Source organism: Neoarius graeffei, chromosome 3 (assembly GCF_027579695.1).
Source record: "Neoarius graeffei isolate fNeoGra1 chromosome 3, fNeoGra1.pri, whole genome shotgun sequence".
Classification (NCBI taxonomy): domain Eukaryota; kingdom Metazoa; phylum Chordata; class Actinopteri; order Siluriformes; family Ariidae; genus Neoarius; species Neoarius graeffei.
Window position 1 is genome coordinate 82,064,734 of NC_083571.1, and position 21,860 is coordinate 82,086,593.

Genomic DNA, 21,860 nt, shown 5'->3' on the forward strand with positions numbered 1-21,860 from the left:
ACCGTGGGGCGTGTTTGACCTACTTTTGCAGACGACACAACGGTCATCGGCCTCATCCGAGACGGTGACGAGTCTGAATACAGACGGGAGGTTGAACGGCTGGTCTGTTGGTGCGGTCAGAACAATCTGGAGCTGAACACGCTCAAAACTGTGGAGATGACAGTGGACTTAAGGAGGAGCCCCCCCCCACCCTGCCACCCATCACCAACAACACTGTGACTGCTGTTGAAACCTTCAGGTTTTTGGGCTCCACAATCTCCCGGGACCTGAAGTGGGAGACCAACACAGTCACTATCATCAAAAAGGCCCAGCAGAGGTTGTATTTTCTGCACCAGCTCAGGAAGCTCAACCTGTCTAAGGTGGTGTTTACATTAGACCGTATCCGTCTCGTTTTCGTCGCGGATGCACTGTCCGTTCACATTAAAACGCCGGGAAACGACTCCATTGGCGGAACAACTTGAATCCGCCAGGGCCCACGTATTCAATCCATTACGTATCTGATCCGGTGCTGTGTAAACATTGAGGAACGAGGATACGCTGTGCTGAGCTCTAGCTGACGTCGTCATTGGACAACGTCACTGTGACATCCACCTTCCTGATTCGCTGGCGTTGGTCATGCCACGTTGGTCATGTGACGCGACTGCTGAAAAACGGCGCGGACTTTCACTTCCTGCTATTTGTCCCGAATCACTGCTCGTGCGCTTCACTCGCGCGCTGTGTGAGCTGCGCAGGGCCGGAGTGCACACCCTCCAGAGGGCAATCGCTGTTCAGGGCGGAGTGATTTGGAGCGCAGGATGCCTGCGGAGCCGAGCGTATCCGTGTATTGGCGTTGCTGTGTGCACGCGAATCGTTTTAAAAACGTTAATCTGATGATCCGCTGATACGGTCTAATGTAAACACCACCTAAGGAGCTGCTGACACAATTCTACTCTGCCAGTAGTAATTCAGTCTGTTCTCTGCTCTTCCATCACTGTGTGGTTTGGATCGGTCACCAAGCAGGACAAGAACAGACTGCAACGGACAATAAGGTCTGCAGAGAAAATTATTGGTGTCAGCCTGCCCTCCATCCAAGACCTGTACCTGTCCAGAGTCAGGAAACGGGCAGGTAACATCTCTGCAGACCCATCACACCCTGGTCACAAACTGTTTAAACTTCTCCCCTCTGGGAGACGCTACAGAACACTGTACGCAAAAACAACCAGACACAAGAACAGTTTTTTCCCCTCAGGCTGTCTCTGTGATGAACAGCTAAAACCGGACTCAAATATCAGTAACATCAATTGTGAAATATCTGCACACTCATACCGTCATTCTGTGCACACTCTATATTTATTATTTACTAAGTCATCCTTGCACTATGCACCATTTTGCACCAAAAGATTAAAAAAAAAAATCCTTGTCTATACATATATTTACCCTTCTACATGTGCATAGCTTTTTGTTTTGTTTTTGTCTACGCTTTTTTTTTTATCCATTTGTACTAAGAGCCAAGTGAAACCGGAGTCAAATTCCTCGTGTGTGTTCACATACCTGGCAATAAAAGTGACTCTGATTCTTTTAACCAAAACAAGTTGGCATGGCCAAACATGACAGACTCTGCTCTCCCGTCAGCTAAAAGCCAGCGGAAAAGAAAAGGAAAGCCTGCCCAGTGAGTGCAACTGGAAAATAGACCAAGTTTAGATGATATGTCATTTTTCAGGACCGATAACTAAATCATTCTAGCTAGTGCTTAGCTATCTTAGCCTTAGAATACATGGACTCGACTCCACGGTAGCGAGTATGGAGTTATACACCTAATGTTTTGATCTTACAGAGGAAGAAATGAGAACACAAAAGCAGTAACAGAGAAAAGATATATTCGTCTTTTGTTTCACAGATCTATTCGCAAATGTCGACCACAAATTACATCCCTGCAAGTCAAAACTCTCCGAGGTTGACGCAGAGTCAGAGTGTTTTCCATGCATCGCCATCTTGCTGTAACGCAGTTCCAGAGTTACAACCCCGATTCCAAAAAAGTTGGGACAAAGTACAAATTGTAAATAAAAACGGGATGCAATGATGTGGAAGTTTCAAAATTCCATATTTTATTCAGAATAGAACATAGATGACATATCAAATGTTTAAACTGAGAAAATGTATCATTTAAAGAGAAAAATTAGGTGATTTTAAATTTCATAACACCACATCTCAAAAAAGTTGGGACAAGGCCATGTTTACCACTGTGAGACATCCCCTTTTCTCTTTACAACAGTCTGTAAACGTCTGGGGACTGAGGAGACAAGTTGCTCAAGTTTAGGGATAGGAATGTTAACCCATTCTTGTCTAATGTAGGATTCTAGTTGCTCAACTGTCTTAGGTCTTTTTTGTCGTATCTTCCGTTTTATGATGCGCCAAATGTTTTCTATGGGTGAAAGATCTGGACTGCAGGCTGGCCAGTTCAGTACCCGGACCCTTCTTCTACGCAGCCATGATGCTGTAATTGATGCAGTATGTGGTTTGGCATTGTCATGCTGGAAAATGCAAGGTCTTCCCTGAAAGAGACGTTGCCTGGATGGGAGCATATGTTGCTCTAGAACCTGGATATACCTTTCAGCATTGATGGTGTCTTTTCAGATGTGTAAGCTGCCCATGCCACACGCACTAATGCAACCCCGTTCCATCAGAGATGCAGGCTTCTGAACTGAGCGCTGATAACAACTTGGGTCGTCCTTCTCCTCTTTAGTCCGAATGACACGGCGTCCCTGATTTCCATAAAGAACTTCAAATTTTGATTCGTCTGACCACAGAACAGTTTTCCACTTTGCCACAGTCCATTTTAAATGAGCCTTGGCCCAGAGAAGACGTCTGCACTTCTGGATCATGTTTAGATACGGCTTCTTCTTCGAACTATAGAGTTTTAGCTGGCAACGGCGGATGGCACGGTGAATTGTGTTCACAGATAATGTTCTCTGGAAATATTCCTGAGCCCATTTTGTGATTTCCAATACAGAAGCATGCCTGTATGTGATGCAGTGCCGTCTAAGGGCCCGAAGATCACGGGCACTCAGTATGGTTTTCCGGCCTTGACCCTTACGCACAGAGATTCTTCCAGATTCTCTGAATCTTTTGATGATATTATGCACTGTAGATGATGATGTGTTCAAACTCTTTGCAATTTTACACTGTCGAACTCCTTTCTGATATTGCTCCACTATTTGTCGGCGCAGAATTAGGGGGATTGGTGATCCTCTTCCCATCTTTACTTCTGAGAGCCGCTGCCACTCCAAGATGCTCTTTTTATACCCAGTCATGTTAATGACCTATTGCCAATTGACCTAATGAGTTGCAATTTGGTCCTCCAGCTGTTCCTTTTTTGTACCTTTAACTTTTCCAGCCTCTTATTGCCCCTGTCCCAACTTTTTTGAGATGTGTTGCTGTCATGAAATTTCAAATGAGCCAATATTTGGCATGAAATTTCAAAATGTCTCACTTTCAACATTTGATATGTTGTCTATGTTCTACTGTGAATACAATATCAGTTTTTGAGATTTGTAAATTATTGCATTCCGTTTTTATTTACAATTTGTACTTTGTCCCAACTTTTTTGGAATCAGGGTTGTATGCTAATTGGTTAAAACTGCTCGACTTCGGCTGTTTCCGCAGGGTCATACCGTTTACCTCAAGAGGGAGGATATTCGGTCCCAAAATGGAGAAAAGCGACCCTCAGCACATCAAAATGATCAGTCAGTACCTTTAAGCATTTAATTCATTTCATAAGATTTTTTCACTATAATAGTGTATAATAGTATAATAGTGACTGCTGAACAAGGGATGTCATGTCAAGCCTGTGCAGAAGCAGCATTTTAAACATTGGCCATTACATTATTACATTCATAGGAAGGTAAATGCTGTTCAAATGGAACCTCTCATGGGTCACACCCAGAGAGCTAACTAGTCGAGGTGGGGATGAAATATTTGCTCAGGGAGCCTGGGACAATAGATCGCTGTGCAACAAGGGTGCCCAGGCCTCCCACTGAAAGAAGCAGAACCAAAGTTTCCCTTCCTATGGTTGGGCAATTACAAGTTAAAATAGACTGGTGACTCGTAGTCTAGGGAGAGCTGGCAATATCAAGCTTAGGGGTGGGAACACATACGTATGTGGATCAGCATGCATGACAACAGGAACTGTGACAGTTCTGCTGTATTTACTCCAAACCAGACTGACCACCTGAGCTCTGCAAGGCATGACGGAACTCTCTTATACCATTATACAGGTCCTTCTCAACACGCTTTTGCAAATGTACAGAAGGTCATTGTCCAAAGGTGAACGGGGTTCCCAAATTTAAGCTCCTGGATGCCTGAAGTGAAGAGAAGAATCACATCACAACCAGGATCGTCTCAAAGAAGTAGACATGTAATATCATCATGCAATGAAAAATCATGACAATTTATGACGATTCAAATCAATGAAATAAACAAGAGGTCATCAAGAGATGACGTATCCCCCCCCGGCCCCCACATGAAACCCCACTCCAAATTTTTCTAAGTTGAACTGGTTGCCATGGAAATACGGGGAAGGGGAAAAAAAAAAAAAAATCACAGAAATCCCAAAATGTCAAAGTGGCACAACTTTTCTAGCCACTTAAAGGAACAGTCCACCATACTTCCATAATGAAATATGCACTTATCTGAATTGAGACAAGCTACTCCGTACCTCTCCGAGCTTTGCGCGACCTCCCAGTCAGTCAGACGCAGTCAGACGCGCTGTCACTCCTGTTAGCAATGTAGCTAGGCTCAGTATGGCCAATGGTATTTTTTGGGGCTGTAGTTAGATGCGACCAAACTCTTCCGCGTTTTTCCTGTTTACATAGGTTTATATGACCAGTGATATGAAACAAGTTCAGTTACACAAATTGAAACGTAGCGATTTTCTATGCTATGGAAAGTCCGCACTATAATGACAGGCGTACTAACACCTTCTGCGCGCTTCGACAGCGCATTGATACGGAGCTCAGATATCAATGCGCTGCCGAAGCGCGCAGAAGGTGTTAGTATGCCTGTACTTTTCTCTACTCACGGGATATGAGCTGATGGAAAATCAGTGGAGTAGCCAACCAGAGCGTGCGACTGCTCATATCCAGTGAATGTGGATAGAATAATATATTTCTGGGCAATTCTTCAGCAGAGGTGCCAAAATTATGAAATTATTAAGACTTCCTTAACTTGTCAGCTCAGTGATATTGCTAAAGTACGGAATCCAAGGTAAAGTGTAGCAAAAAGCATATTTAACAAGTGTTGCCAGGCAAAACAAACTTCACCCGGTAGCATTTATGATGAATATGAACGAAGATATTGCAAAAAAAAAAAAAAATAGGTACCCTATGGGTACATGTGGCTACTACTTATAAATAAAATTGTTTTCTGATACCATGTCCATACACACATACATACACACACATATATATATATACACATACACACACACACACACACACAATGAGGCAGTAGCTACAAAAATGAAACGTGATCCAAAAATGAACAATTTAAAAGTCACAGAAGTTAAATATACCAAGTGTCTGTATTTATATTATTCTACTCTTACCTCTTACAGTTTTCGAAACTGAACCCTCCGAATCGAGGCTGACATACACACGCTGTCGCCATGACCGAAACTCTTACTTCCCAGAAATGGCCCAGCGCTAGAGCTCAGTGGAACACACTTTCCCTCTGTAATAAGCATAAACATGTCTGAAAGCGATTTCTTTAGTCTAGTTCATTTATTTCGAATGGTGAACTGAATTGTATACACTCCCCGGCCATTTTAAATCAGAACACATGTATGTGCATGCGCAGTGCGCGATTGTTACATTTTTACAGCATGATGACCTAGTGGCTAGCGCCTCTATATGAGGCAGTAGCCATAACAAAAACAATGTTGACCTTTTTGGTGACCTTGACTGAATGACCCTCAGAATGTTGGAGGTTCTATTTGAGACCAATGCCCATCCATCCTGAAAGTTTCATGAAGATTGGTCCGGCTGTTTTCCCATAATATCGTCAACAACAAAAACAAAAGGAAACCCCACCGAAAACAATACCTCATCCCGTGATGGACTCCATCCCGGGCGAGGTAAAAATCACCACCTCAATTATAGCAGTGTCACTTCAGAGAAATCTTGGTTTGAATTTTAAGAAATGAAAGTTCAGTTTTTTCTGACATAATCCTGTTACTGCCCCCCCCAATAAAGGATTTTGTGTTCAGAGTTAAACATAGCCAATTTTCTTACGCTTTTTTAGGGTCAACAGATACTCCATACAGTGCGAGTTTAATTTAATACCATTATCTTGAGGGCGGCACGGTGGTGTAGTGGTTAGCGCTGTCGCCTCACAGCAAGAAGGTCCTGGGTTCGAGCCCCGTGGCTGGCGAGGGCCTTTCTGTGCGGAGTTTGCATGTTCTCCCCGTGTCCGCGTGGGTTTCCTCCGGGTGCTCCGGTTTCCCCACAGTCCAAAGACATGCAGGTTAGGTTAACTGGTGACTCTAAATTGACCGTAGGTGTGAATGTGAGTGTGAATGGTTGTCTGTGTCTATGTGTCAGCCCTGTGATGACCTGGCGACTTGTCCAGGGTGTACCCCGCCTTTCGCCCGTAGTCAGCTGGGATAGGCTCCAGCTTGCCTGCGACCCTGTAGAACAGGATAAAGCGGCTAGAGATAATGAGATGAGACCATTATCTTATCTGTTTTTACTTTACAAATCAATGTGTCAAACATAAAAATAAATTTTTTAAAAAATTTTTTTAAAATAATCAAATGTAATCAATTATGCCAACTCAATCACTGCCCCCCCCCCCAAAAAAAGTGTTTCTATACAGAAAAAGTGTTTACTGTAATGCTACTTCAATGCTAATATTAAATTACAAATGGAGAAACTATCCATTTAATAGTATGGTACCTTAGAACAGTTGCTGCTTGTGTGCGCGCATGTGTGTGCGTGGAAGAAAGGCACTTTATTGCTCCGGTCTCAAACAGATTTCAGACAATTCACGGTATAAATCTGCTTAATGTCTTTCTCTTCATGTGGATGACGTGCTCAAACATGTATACGGACACTATTAAAATTGCATTTTAATTCTATTTAGCTAATGCCAGTATGAATCGTCACCCACAAGACCCACACAAGCCAAGGTGTCAAAAGTGCGGAAAGCAGAAAGGAAGCGGGGGAGATAAAGCGATTATGAAAGACAGGAAAGTAGCAGGAATGTCCATGAGAAAGCAAAACTATTGAGAAAAGCCAGAGAAAAGGAGAGAGAAAATGTAAGAAGAACCCTGGGATGGAGGGTGAGGAAAAGAAAGGGGATATGAGGCAGTAGTTGCTGTGGTGAGAGCAGTGCGAGCATGCCGTGGTTTTGTAACCGTGATGTCACCGAATGCTTCACTGACCCGCTGACCCAATGACCTACTTTCCTTCCCCTGCCGCATGCTGGCTCGGAGATCTAATCTCCGCTCAACAGTGAGACAGCCTGAGCCACTTCTCTCCAAGGCAGCGACATTCCTTCATGAGGCACAGCAAAACCGACAGCGTCTCCGAGCCCATTACACTCCGTTCCTTTACTGAAAGAATGGTATTAAAAAAAAAAAAAAAAAAAGAGGCTGATTACTGTAAAACCATGAAGCAAGATACGATGTCTTCAAGACCAAAAACACACATCCATTTTATCGAAGTGAACTAGGCAAATGTTTTCCTTTTCGGTTTACACCAGTCAGATCACAACCTTATGACCACATTAAACAAAATTCCTCTCCGACCACATTTACGAATAATCCTCTCTTCCTCGTCGCGCCGTCCCTTTCACACATACACACCTACTGCTAAACTTCTACAGGAATCCTCTCCGACACACAAACACATTTTAAAACCTCACTGCATCTTAAGGACATCCTAACGTAAATATTTCCGTGTAATTAGGATCAGGCACATGCACACGACGACTCGAACGCTGCAGTAAACGTTTAAATCACCACGTATCTGCTCATTTCCGCTTCACTCCCATTCAGCTCAAATACTACACAACTTTCTGTTTCTGAAGAAAGTCATGCCAAGAGCCCACACACCCGGAGCAGTTTTATTATTTTCAGTCACTGCAAGTCTCTGCAAGCTCTCTGGGTGTGCGCGTGTGCGCGCCCGCACGGTTCTCAGATGTAGGTCAGCGAAGCTTGGAGTACTTGAGTCACTCCGACACGGATCCTCAGTGCTGCTCGGCATGCGCTGCGCCATGACAACCGTGCCTGACGGCAACGCCATAGCAACCGCTCACACCAGCTGGGGTAAAAATAGACAGAATTCCTCCACAGCAGAAATTCCATCCTTCCCTCGTCTCTCTCGTTCTCTCCGTGTCCCATTCCCGAGCATTCAGGTACACAAATCCTCTCCTACCTCAGCAGAACCGGAGTTCCCTCTACAGCTTTTTTTTTTTTTAAAACAAATCCAAAATCAAAGTGATATTAAACATTACCGTTGGCAAAAAGGTGCATCTTTGCTCCTGTTTTACATGAAGCAGCAAAAGTATCTTACTAAAAATAGAAAAAGGAACTTTCTAGTTTTCCACACATTCTAGTAGAAAAGCAATTCCAGTTATTTAATCTTCATCTGAACCTGCATACTATCAATTCCGCCTAAATTAGGCAGGTACCAATATATATCGTGGAATAATAAATCGAGATAGCCAACACCAACCTCTGTCCTGACATCATTCTCTGGTCAAGGGCCACAAGACAGGTGGCTCTGCTGGAGCTTACAGCACCCTGGGAGGAAAGGATTGAGGAGGCACATGAGCGCAAGCACGGAAGATACCAAGCCCTCATCGCTGAATGCCAGCAGAGGGGATGGAGAGCCTGGAATCTCCTGGTGGAAGTAGGTTGCAGAGACTTCCCAAGGCAATCACTCTGGAGGGTATTGGGAGTCCTTTGGGTGAGCGGTCCCGCCTGCAAGAAACTGGTTGAAGACACCTCCAGGCGGGCTGAGACGGCATCTAGATGGCTTTGGCTGAAGAGGAACGACCAATAGCACAAGAAGGCTGGCAGAAGAGAGGGAGGACAGAGCAGTGTGATGAGAGTCAGAGGGGGTGGTTCCAGGATGCTGGTTCTACTGTCAAGACCCTCCGAGGTGTTGTGGTCCAATCGACGAAACACCAGTGAGGGGTACCCACTTGAAAAAGCTGTGAAGGCTCAAAAGTCTGAGTCACAAAATGCTGTCCTCCATGGAGGAAAGAGAGCGCAGAGGGAGCATTTTAAGCCAGCCTCCTAAAATGAGGTGCAGGAGGAAACCCCCTGCAAGGACAGGAGGCAGCGAGGAAACTTCGTATGAAGACAATCGAGATACAAATTCATGACAATTCAAAAAAAAAAAAAATCATCAAAACGCCACGGTATTATGGCAAATGGACATACTTTGGATCAGAAGACTGAATTGGTGATACACATCCTGCAAGGGGCAGGATTTTTACTTAATTTCCCCTCAGGATTATGAAACGATTTCCAATTCTGTTTCTGAAATAAAAAAAAAAAAAATTACGATTATCAAATCAGGCTGAGTAATCTCTTATTTTTTCCTAGCTGTAATTGTGTTGTTTAGGCAACAGAGGGAATAACAACATACAATAGTGGGAATACAAGTTACTTCACCCTAGGTGGAAGTAACACAGCTCTAATGCCACAAAACACAAAATAAACAGATTCATAAGAACCCATGGTGACACAGGTGTCTCACACACACTTTAAAAGTTCTAGAAAGTTCCTTATACAGCTTTATCCTTGACTTTAACGCATGAATTCCTTAAGTGACATATACTGAACATCCTGGTGCAGTCATGTGACAATGTGTGAATTTGTGTTGCCATGGCATCATTTCCAAAATGGTGGTGCACCTAGCTGGCACATGTGACTGAACACGCCAATTTTAAGATAGATAGATAGATAGATAGATAGATAGATAGATAGATAGATAGATAGATAGATAGATAGACCGTTTATTTCTAAAACACTTTGCAGTCGAAAGACTGAATTACGTGAATATTTACACAAATATATATGCATTAAATATAAAATTTAAATATTATAATATGACAAAAATTGAAAATAAAAATGAGACCATAAAAACTATATACAGTGACTAATGATAAAACTATCTCGGTATCTGTTGGTCTTGCAAACGGGCACAACAAACTTGCGATTGGATCTGAGATGATAATTCCGACGAGAACAAGCCGGTAAAAGGTGACTTAGTTTGTGGTCACCCTGCTCAATGTTGCTAAATAGTTCCTTGCACAATTGACGACTTCTGTCATATAAAGATGGAAGGCCAGCTTTCACTAGGCCTTCACTGTAACTACAGGCAGGAAAAATTATGCGCAATGCGCGACGCTGAATGCGCTCAATTTCACCCGAGAAATATAATGGTAGATTACAATTAAATACCTGGCATGCATATTCTAAAACTGATCTAATGACACTGCAATAGAACAAAACAAGGTCGCTAGGGGCTATTCCCGCATGCTTAAGTTGTCTTAAGAGATAAAGTCTCTTGGCAGCTTTGGTTGTTATTGAGTCAATATGCGCTGACCATTTAAGATCACTGCTTATGGTTACGCCAAGAACTTTAGCCGAGGAGACCGTTTCAAACTCTACCCCTTCGATGGACACCCCAGGGAAGCTAGGGGGAGTACGCTTGAAGCACGTGCGGATCTCCTTGCACTTCGTAGGATTCAGCTGCAAATGGTTTTCTTGAGACCAATCATAAATGTAGTCGGCCGCTTGTTGTAATGTACTGAGCTTGGAGGCGGGAACAACTTCCGAGACCGTTGTGTCATCGGCGAATTTCCACATGAGGAACTCCTCGGGGAGACGGAGATCGTTTATCATCGCTAGAAATAGCCATGGACCTAAACGGGTCCCCTGTGGCACTCCAGCAGGAACGTCCAACCAATCAGAGAACACTCCACTTAATTTGACCCTTTGCTGTCTGTTCCTTAAGAAATCAATAACCCAGTTCACTACTGTAGGTTTAACGCCAAGAGCAACAAAAAGCTTGGTTTTTGATACTAAAGGCGGGTTTTGGTACATTCACGAACTCTAAAGCTTTAATAACATGTTAATATTACATTAAAGCAGTTTTGGTTACACTCCTTGAACAAATTGATATTAAGCCAGTTACAACAATATTGTTGTGGCGTGTTACATCTGGCTTATCACCTTAACATTTTCACTGACGTCACAGCGTGACGTCTTTGACACCATAAGAAAAACGGTAATAAGTCAACTCAATTAATTTAGCTGATTTAGTTATTCTGAATCAATATAAATTTCTGTTGTTCAATTTAAAGCATATTTAAAAGGTAGACTGCCTCTCAGATTTTTCAAGTGTAGGTCATAAAAAGAATTTTCCCTGACACCCAATTATTTTTGTTTCATGAACCAAAAGCTACTGAAATAAAAATCACAGACTTCCAATTTTATTAGGGTTTTTAAAATAGCACAGTTAATCAATCAATCAATTTCTAAATTCTCTGCTATTTTTTCCTGCTTCACCATGACCCAATTCAAGATACGATGTCATGCATCACATGGTGGGCTTTCCCTGTTCGCGCAAGGCATTGTGGGATACAAATTTGAAACAGGAGAGAAAAGTGGAGCACGTGAGTGTGCGAATGAAACGTGAAAGACCAACTACAGTAACAGAAAGCGAGAAGAAAAGATGTTATGTTGCGAAGGAAAGGAAATGCAGGACCAAACTAATAAATATTGGCGGTCAGCGAGCACCTCGGTGTGATCAGCTGTTCATTTAGCGACAGAATGATGTAGCTGTCAGTGCACGGTCAAGGTAAACCTGTAGATGGCAGTAATGCAACACTGTGGATGCCAGCTGCAGTAAAACCCAAAAGAAGGTGGTAAACCTGCGCATGCGCACACGGACTTCCTCTGTCTGCGTGAATCGAGCGATTTTCATGCACATTATTTGCTCAGGAATCCCATCAAATTAAATAACTTCCCAGCCACAGAATGGCCTGATATTTTGTGAGATATTACCGAAATAAAAACATGCATCACAATGACCAAATTTTAGAGGGAACTAAATTTCACTGATTTTATGAAATCGAAAGGCCGTCTAGCTTTAAACAAATGTAAAAAAATATATATTGTTAAACTAAATAAACTATGAATATAGCAAACAATTTTTGCATATTAGTAGTGAGATAAAATAGCTGAAATCGATCGTATTTCAATGTCATTTTGTTTTTTTGCAGTATGAATAACAAGAACCAGTATTGAGTCAGTGTACAGGGTGCACTGGAGATCATCCAAGGAGACGACCGTGAGTTTGAGGGATGTGAAAGCAGCTCGGATGAAGACCCTGAAGACCCTAATTACACTCCCAGCAACAAAGAGACAGACAGACAGACAGACAGACAGACAGACAGACAGACAGACAGAGATGATTCAAGTGGGTCTAGTGATTCAGACAATAGTGAATCAAGTCATTTAGATGAAGGACCACAACCAAACATGAACCATGGGCAGCAAAATACAGTACAACCATCAAAAGGGGAAAAAAATAAAAATAAATTTAAAAATAAATTTAAACACAATTTGCTTGGAGAAAGAAACCTTTTGAAACTCCTGTGTGCACATTTAAAAGGACAATGTGTCACACCTCCAGACCATCTTCTTACTCCCCTGTATTTAAAAAAGTATTAAAAAAAAAAAAAAAAGTTCATAACAGCAGAAATGCGAGAGGTACTGAGGCAGGAAACAAATTTGTACAGTAAACAAAACTCTGAACGTCACAGCAACGTTAACACCTCTGTTAAAGAAGTGGAAATACTGACTGCTCTCTACCTGCGCATGGGTCTTTGCCAAATGCCAGGAAATCGTATGTACTGGGAAAAATGACAAGGTGTTGCTGGTGATTGACACATCATGCAACCATTTCAGACCCTGCTAGCATCTCTACATTTCACCGACAACACTGATTTGTCTAACAGGCAAGTGGGAGATAAGTGTTGGAAGATCTAGCCTGGCTAACGCGACTTCAAAACTCTCCGAGCTATTGGTCTGGCCAAGATATTAAGACCAACCGTTTCCCAGAGCCCGTGGTTGACCCGCCTCCCTGAAATGCCTCAGTTTGCTACTGGTCGAAGCCAGAAAAGGCTGTGACGAAGCTTAAACCAATCACATCACTCTTTCCTCTGACGTATGCGACGCGACGGGGCTAACTGGTAGATTAAACTCTTACCGAAGCCGGTCGGGAGCAAGGCGAAAACGTCCTTCCTTTCAATAAATACCTCCAGGGCTGCTCTTTGCTCCGTTTTCAATGAGAACTTCCCGTTGAATGCTTTCAATACAGCATCTATGCGTAATAGATGCGGAAGCGTGAATGAAGCGCTTCCGGCATAGATTCTGTAGACAATCTATGGCTTCCGGTCGCAGTTCTACTACGTCAGTGCCTTGAACACGCCTCTACCCAGGGCCGTTGGAGATGCTCAAAGTTGATTGGTTCCCGATTTTTCGGGAGCTTGGAAGAGCTGTAGATAGCTTGCCTGGCCAGACTAAGCTCGCAACAGGCCCTTGTGTTGCGTCACGCTTAGGATGGGCGGGCCCAGGCTATGGAAGATCAGTCCATGGCGTGATACATTTCACAAACAATGCCTTGAAGTCACCCCAAGAAGCACAACTCTGATGAGCGAATGGTGTCCTTCAGAGGGGCACGCAGCCCAATAAGGCAGTATGTGAAGGGCAAGCCCCACCCTTGGGGATTGAAAATTTGGGCCCGGTGTGCTTTCATATTTGCCATAAAATGCCCAACGTAACATAACATTACAGATTTTTTGACACTACAAGGTTGCATATCAAAAAGTCAGAAATGTGTTCTATGAGATCCATTTGGTCTGTTTTGTATCCCCCATAATTTTCCCTTAAGAAGAAATGGGTCCGGGTTCCTATGGGTGAAATAGGAAAGACATGTTGTGTGATTGCCTGTATAAACAGATTTAATAAGCAATCAATTGCCCCTTTTCCACCAAAGCAGTTCCAGGGCTGGTTCAGGGCCAGTGCTTAGTTTGGAACCGGGTTTTCTGTTTCCACTGACAAAGAACTGGCTCTGGGGCCAGAAAAACCGGTTCCAGGCTAGCACCAACTCTCTGCTGGGCCAGAGGAAAGAACCGCTTACGTCAGCGGGGGGGCGGAGTTGTTAAGACCAACAACAATAACAAGAGCGCGAAAGATCGCCATTTTTAAGCGACGAGAAGCAGCAGCTGTACAAACGCGAAGTCACCCATTATTATTATTATTATTATTATTATTGTTGTTGCTGCTGCTGCTTCTTCCGTGTTGTTTTTGCTTCGATATTCGCGCCAAGGTTTATGCAAACATAGCGACGTAACTGACGTATACAGTGACGTAATGACGTGGCTTCCCTTAGCATCGCGAGCTATGGAAAAGCAAACTGGTTCTCAGCTGGCTTGCAAGTTGAACGAGTTGTGAACCAGCACCAGCACTGGCCCCGAACCAGCCCTGGAACTGATTTGGTGGAAAAGGGGTAAATCAGAGGTCTCTTTTTACAGAGACCACTGAAAGCTAAAGAAAAGAGAAGCAAATGGAGATCGTACAAATGTTCAAAGTTTATTAAGAAAAGCCCCATTTGTTATTAGCATTCTTCATTTTTAATAAAAGTAACATTTTCGTTAATAAGCTATTAGCTTTTTTTTTCCCCCCAACCTTACAAGATAAATTTTATTCATCCCTCGGTGGGGAAATGTACATGTTCCAGCAGCTCACAGATAGAAAACGTCAGGAACAGACAGTAACAAACAAAAAACTGTGGCAAAATCGAATCATGAATTGGGTCAAATGGTACATGTCTACTCCTAATAGTCTTTTTCACCAGGGTGTTTGTGCAACCCAAGGGATAACCTGTGATTGCGTGCCAAATGTATTAGTGCATTGCAGAAACATTTACCCCCTGGACATTCTATATTTTATAGCGGAGACGAATTTGGATTATGACATGAATCTACACAAACCTAGAATATCATAGTGGGTGGGAAGAAGAAGAAAAGTCAAATATAGCTTGCAAAATTATTTGCAAACAAAAAAAGCACAAGTATTCACCCCCGCTAGCGCGAAACCTCTAAATTAATGCCTGGGCAACCATCAGAAAAATCACATAATTAGTTGAAACTGTGTGCAATTAAAAGATCGTGTGATTTCACTACACAAGAATTTGCTCGAGAACATACCAAAACAAACCACATCATTAAGACCAAAGAGCTCTCAAAACAAGTCCAGGACAAAGTTCTGGAAAAGTTTCAATCATGCTTTTGGTGATAAAAAAAAAAATCCCAGCCCACAGAGAACCATTAAATCAATCGTTAAAAGTTGGAAAAGTATCAAACAACTACGACTCTTCCGAAAGAAGGCTCTCCACCTGGTAAAGAGGGGATTAGTCAGAGGCAATGCTAATGACAAATTTGTGGGATCACAGCTTCTTTGCAAACACTACCAGGTGGTAAACTTCATTCACAGGCAAGTTAACAGCATGTTAAAGGATTGCTTTTTTTTTTCCTCCCAAGCACAGATGTGCTGTGGATTGCTTTCTTTCAAGTCATTCATCTAAAATGAATGAACTTCACACATGCACAAAAAAAAAAATTAAACCTGTGTGTAGAATTGAAAAAAAAATAAAAATAAAGTTATTTAAAATTGCAGTAACTCATCACCAGTTATACGTTTTGAGGCCAAGCAAACTTTTCTAACTAACTAACTGGACTTTAGAACAGCATGGTGTGTAAAAGCTCCTGCAAACTATTTACATATAAACTTGTTCATACTGAGCTTTGAGAGGACGCTCACACGAAAACACCATCTGTCGTCATGTGAAGCCAAAATGAACATTCAGAACATGCAACATATGCAAATTAATTACCAGTGAGCCATATCTAAACAAAACAGGGAACAATAGATTTGCATGAAAGGCTGCGTTCTCTTGCTGTGATGTTACTGATAAACAGAGCAAAATGGCAACTTAGGCTACATCCACACGACAACGGGATTTAAAAAAAATATATATATATATATATCACGTCCACATGGGCAACGGATCAGTAAAATATCAGGTACATATGGCAACGCAACGCTTGCTGAAAACGATGCAATACACATGCCACACCTCTACGTGCGCTGTAAGACAGTCCCATCGGAGACACCAGAACAATAGAAGTAGTAAGGACGCATGCGCATAAACTTATGCGCGAGACTTCATATTAGCCATAAAGTCAGAAAAATCTGTTCGTAAAATTACGTTATAATGACCAAATACAATGAAAAGTATTTTTCCAGTCTCACCTGTGAAAGGTAATCCCATGTGATCTCGTTTGGACGGCAAACCTGTTGGTACAGTTAAATGCAGCATATGAATGAGGCATCTTTATTCTCCGCTTTGACCCATCCAATATGGCGGCGAGGATGACGTATGATTCTACGCGGAAGGCGGCGTCTCTAATGGTCCAGAATAAATTGAATGCTACACGTTGATGGATTAATTTGTTCTTCTACGCCCTTTTTGAGGAATGTATTGTAGGACTTAAACCAACATCTGAAGAGGTGAGATCGCTCCTTTTTTTCCCTATTTTTGCTGGCGGGATTGACTCTGCCCTAAGGGCTATTCTCTCTCTATCTCTCTCTCTCTCTCTCACTTTGCACAATTATACAATAAATATTCAGTGAAAATATTTTGTAAGCGCGTTTCATGAACCAAGTTATAGGATTTGTTGACAACTCGCATCGAGTTCGTTACACTTCTACCTGGCGTGAAGCACATGTGGTTGTGACATCATCGTAAACAAATCCGTTCTACTCATCCAGACGACTTCGCAACGGCGCCGTTGCCAGATCTTTCCACTCTGGAACCCGTTCTCAAAAGATTTCGTTTTGGGGCACCCAAAACGCCGGTGCCATGTGGACGCCAGGCCGAAACGATAAACAATCTTATCAGATTCACCTGAATCCGTTGCCGTGTGGACAGGGCCTTAGACTATGTTCAGACTGCACCCTGAAACGACCCATATCTGATTTTTTTGCCCATATGCGACCTGTATCCAATTTGTTATTGACAATCTGAACGACACAGATTCGATTTTTTTCACATGCGACCCAGGCCGCTTGGATATGTGGTCCTAAATCCGATACATATCTGATATTTTCACATGCGACTGCAGTCTGACCGGACAGGTCGCATTCATGCGACCTACACGTCATCAACAAGAGACAAACGTCACTATTCTGCGTTGGCTAATCCCGCCTCTTTGGTGGAAAACAACAACATTTGTACGGTTTTCAGAATTTAAATAGACTTTTACAGAATTGATCAAGCTAATGGTGGATTTGGTAGGGACCTGGATGTTGATCTGTTAGCCTGATTAAATAAAACAGTTTCTATAACTGATTTATAACTTAAACCATCCTGTATTACAAGATGAGATTGTTCTGGAAATTTCCAGTAATTTGACACCTTCAGTCTCATTAGTCTGCTGCCCACATTAATCAGATTATTGTGTGAGTTCCGCCGCCACCACAAAAACCACATTGCCAGGTCTCGCCTCATCTCCATGCTTTACTTGCAAACTTGAAGAGTGCGCTTTTTTTTTTGTTTACGTATTACGTAGATGTGCTTATTACGTGTCAATTTGCGCATGCGGGACACTTTTGGGTCATTTTCCGTTCATATTGGAGATCGCATACAAGTCTCATATAATTGGTAATGTGAACGGCCTAACAAAAAAATCGGATTTCACAACAAATCGGATATGGGTCGTTTCAAGTTGCAGTCTGAACGTAGCGTTATTGAAAGAGGTTGATATCTAATACAACTCTGGGGGGGGGGACAGGAAGACCTGGAGGTCTGCTTTAAGGAGACACATCATTTATACAGCACACAGTTATAAATATCTGGAACAAATGATATTCAGTAATATTCTAAAATCACCATCACTGAGTGCTGAAACCTTCTCTCAGAGTGTGCATGATAAATCTATCTAAACTGCAGCATGTACACATGAGCAAGCATTAATCTCTATACAAGTTACTCCATTTTCTCCTGAAGGCTTGGAGCCACTTCTTGTCAACAAACACCTCAGAATCTGCACCCCCGCTATGGTTGAGCTGTGAGCCACATGCCCCATGCCTGCAGCTCACAAAAGCTTCCTTTGTCTGACAAGGATTTCCATGGAGCGGTGAGTCGGAAAACATCTGAAAACCTCTGCTTTCCACTGGTGCTGGGCCTCACCGCACAGCTGGCAGCGGCCCTCACACTGGAGCTACTGTAGCCTTGGAGCCAACGCTGGCACCTCTGCCAAGTGGGTCAGCCAAGATCTGCTATAAAGGGGCAGCGAGTAGGAGAGGAAATGGCGAAGAAAGAGGATTTCAGAGAACTAATTGTTCATTCATCCATCCATCTGACCTCTACATTTGCTTACCTACATCCCTTTTTTTTTTTCCAAAAACGGCACCGAATAAACAAACAGAAATGCCAGAGTGCCGCCGTGCAAAGATAATCAATCCTGAGCCACAACACCACACTGGAGAACAGAGAGCTTTTTGAGTCGGCAGTAAATTTTAAAGAAACGAGACACTGAGGGGAAAAAATATCTGTCGGTAGAGACATGCTATAAATGTTAGTTGTTGTAACACTGAACAAAATAAGGAAGCATAATCGGGTCTGGCTGAACCTAATGCCAGACAGTCTGGGGGGGGGGGGGGGGGGGGGGGGAATAAAAAGAAGAAAGAAAGGCGATCAATGTCTCAGTGAATGTTTTTCACCAAGTGAAGGAGGCAACAAAAGTTCTGCCACCAAAAAGAAGAGAAGCGGGGAGGGGAAAAAGAAAAAAAAAAAAAGCGAAGACAACCAAAGCAAAAAGGAAAGTTCTTGGCACACCATGCCACATTGGCAAAGCACAAGGAATAAGCAAAAAAACATCACTTAATTCGTTATGAATAGACTGACAGCCGCTCTTAGTTGTCTCTATGGGCGTTTTGTGAGCGAATGGAGCATACTGGGCGTTACATGCCATTTTTCAGATGCACGTCTACCAGAAATGTACATGTCACAGGTCCAATTCAAAATAAACGAAAAGAAAAACACAGTCTTTTAGGGCTCGTTTACACGAGGACGCTGTCGGGTAAAAACGACTAAATATTTTATCAGAAGTGCCTTTTGTCTACACGGGGACGGCGTTTCCGAGGCTGAAAAACGGAAAAAATTGAAAACGCCTTCCAGAGTGGATAAGTTAAAAACAGCCCCCATTGCATATCCGTCTAAACTACCCAATACGCGAAACTCTGCTCGGATCTGCTCACGTCGGGAACGCATTTACGTCATACATATGTCATATACTGTACATGCCAGCCCGGGAAGTAAGAAAGTAAGTAAAAATGTAAGAGCATGTCTGATTACATCGATCCAACGGACCTTCAAGCTGCTCTGGCAGCTTTAATAAACGTCCAGGAGTCCTTCGAACATCTATACCGAATCTGCACATATACCGTTAATGAACAGAGGCGGGTATAGCATGCTCTTACTTTTTTACTTACTTTCTTACTTACCATAGCCAGAGTAGTCAAAGTTTTCGTGGCGCAGATGTGCAGATCAGACAAGACGGAAGACGTTGCGCATGCGTGCAGACATAGCGGAGGTCTTTCACAGCACCACCTAGCCGCCTGGCATGCACATCCAATTGAATTCCACACATTTATGCGTCACCGTATAGACGCAGATTTCCTCCTTGAAAACGGTCGTGTAGACGCGGAAAAAAGTGAGAACGAAAACGGACTTTTGCGTTTTTGTTTCAGACCGTCCCCGTGTAAAGTGGGCCTTAGCCTAGCTCTTGCTGAATTTCAGGTTTCAGTTTCAACTAGGAATATTCTTCATTTTGGTGAATCACTAGGGTTTACTACTATCTGAATCTCAAAATGCACCATAAGCTGATACATTTTCAAATGAATCTAAGACATGGAGTGATATGGAATGATGAAATATAAATTAACTTGCGTCTTTCAAATGTTACTTTATGTTCGGAAATGTTAAAAAGTGGATGTAATGCCTTTTTGTAGTGCTTTAAAATGAATATATATCATTAGTAACGACCAAAATGAAGTAATAAAGCGTGGGGGGGGATGATATTAATTATTTATCATCAAGCACAAAACTATTGATAAAATCACGGCTTCCGGATCCCGGAAAAAGGCAGCCTTGCCCCAGGGCTAATCTCTCATGACGTCACACGTGGAACCCCGGTTATCTGGGTCATTTCGGTTCATCGGACTCTATGCTTGTTTACCCGCTGAAATTGGATATTGTTGTTGGAATCTTACAAAAATAACGATGGGAAAGCGCTGCGTTGTGTTTGGATGTTTAAATCGATATACAGCAGGACATTAAGTTCATGAATTTCCGAGAAATGACACTAATCTAAAAGTGACAGTGGGTGAAGTTTGTGCAAACGAAGCGGGCAGATTTCGTGTTGCCTACTAATAAGAAATCTGATTCATCAAGTGTTCATCACCACCAGAACGACCACATGGGAATTACTGGAGGACAAAAAGAAACCCATTTATTTAACAAATGATATTTGATCTGACATTTGGACAGTTCGTCAATTCCCCTATTATCACCCACTTCAAATAATTACACTGAATAGGTGTACGTTTTAAAAAGATTGTATTTCTGCATTTATTGAGGTACATATAAATATTTTCCCTATACTTTGCAGCGGCCAGCTTAGAATAAAAATCCATAAACCAATCCATGTTTCCAGTTCTCTCTGGCTGGTGGTGCGCTACCGGCGATGAGAGGGACTGTCATGAACGGAGTAAACTGGCAGTTTCTCATCTTGGGGGCTTGAAAAGATAACCGTCTACTCCAGAATATCCTTGATAATCATCTGGCCCTTCATCCGACATATATCACTATCCGAATTCTGTCCAAAACATGATTCCATATCGAGACTGGTTTAACCACTGCTGCGCACGGGAACAAAATTGATACCTGGATCTTTGCTCCATGGTGTGACGTCACACACCCAGGGCTCAACATTAACGCTTGTCCGCGACTAGTGATACTTTATGTAGGACAAGTTCATCGTCTGTTACTTCTCCGATCGGACAAGTGCCAAAATACGCCGATATTCGGGTTACATATCAAATTTATCAGTTTATTCACATGATTTCCGAAGCATCTCACTCGACGTATTGTTTTGATGAATCGCCGGATGATTCTATTCGGAAAGAGTGATGTGCGCAAGCGCAATATTCCGCTTGCGAAACCGGCCAATACCGCTTTGTGTATTTGAGCTGAAAAGTAAACGGTCATTTATGATTGGTTTTAATCGTGTCATACACGTGGATTTGTTGACATTTCTGTTGGCGGGATCATTATTCAACTGTATATTTACGTTGAGTATGTGGTAATTTCGTGGGCGGCACGGCGGTGTAGTGGTTAGCGCTGTCGCCTCACGGCAAGAAGGTCCGGGTTCGAGCCTCGTGGCCGGCGAGGGCCTTTCTGTGCAGAGTTTGCATGTTCTCCCCGTGTCCGCGTGGGTTTCCTCCGGGTGCTCCGGTTTCCCCCACAGTCCAAAGACATGCAGGTTAGGTTAACTGGTGACTCTAAATTGAGCGTAGGTGTGAATGTGAGTGTGAATGGTTGTCTGTGTCTATGTGTCAGCCCTGTGATGACCTGGCGACTTGTCCAGGGTGTACCCCGCCTTTCACCCGTAGTCAGCTGGGATAGGCTCCAGCTTGCCTGCGACCCTGTAGAACAGGATAAAGCGGCTAGAGATAA

General features: G+C 42.9%; 1 protein-coding gene across 15 annotated transcripts in view; it reads right to left on the reverse strand.

The window, feature by feature from the left end:
- clocka (clock circadian regulator a) overlaps window positions 1–21,860 on the reverse strand; it is a 181,130-nt gene that overhangs the window by 77,673 nt on the left and 81,597 nt on the right. The window contains exons 1-2 of one of the 15 annotated variants that reach the window (XM_060917475.1): window positions 7,841–7,987; window positions 7,438–7,588 (exon numbers count right to left, since the gene is read on the reverse strand). The exons of 4 other annotated variants lie outside the window; for them this stretch is intronic. The gene's annotated coding sequence lies outside the window, so the exon portion shown is untranslated. 10 more of the 15 variants (XM_060917483.1, XM_060917476.1, XM_060917477.1 and 7 more) reach the window with 10 other exon arrangements.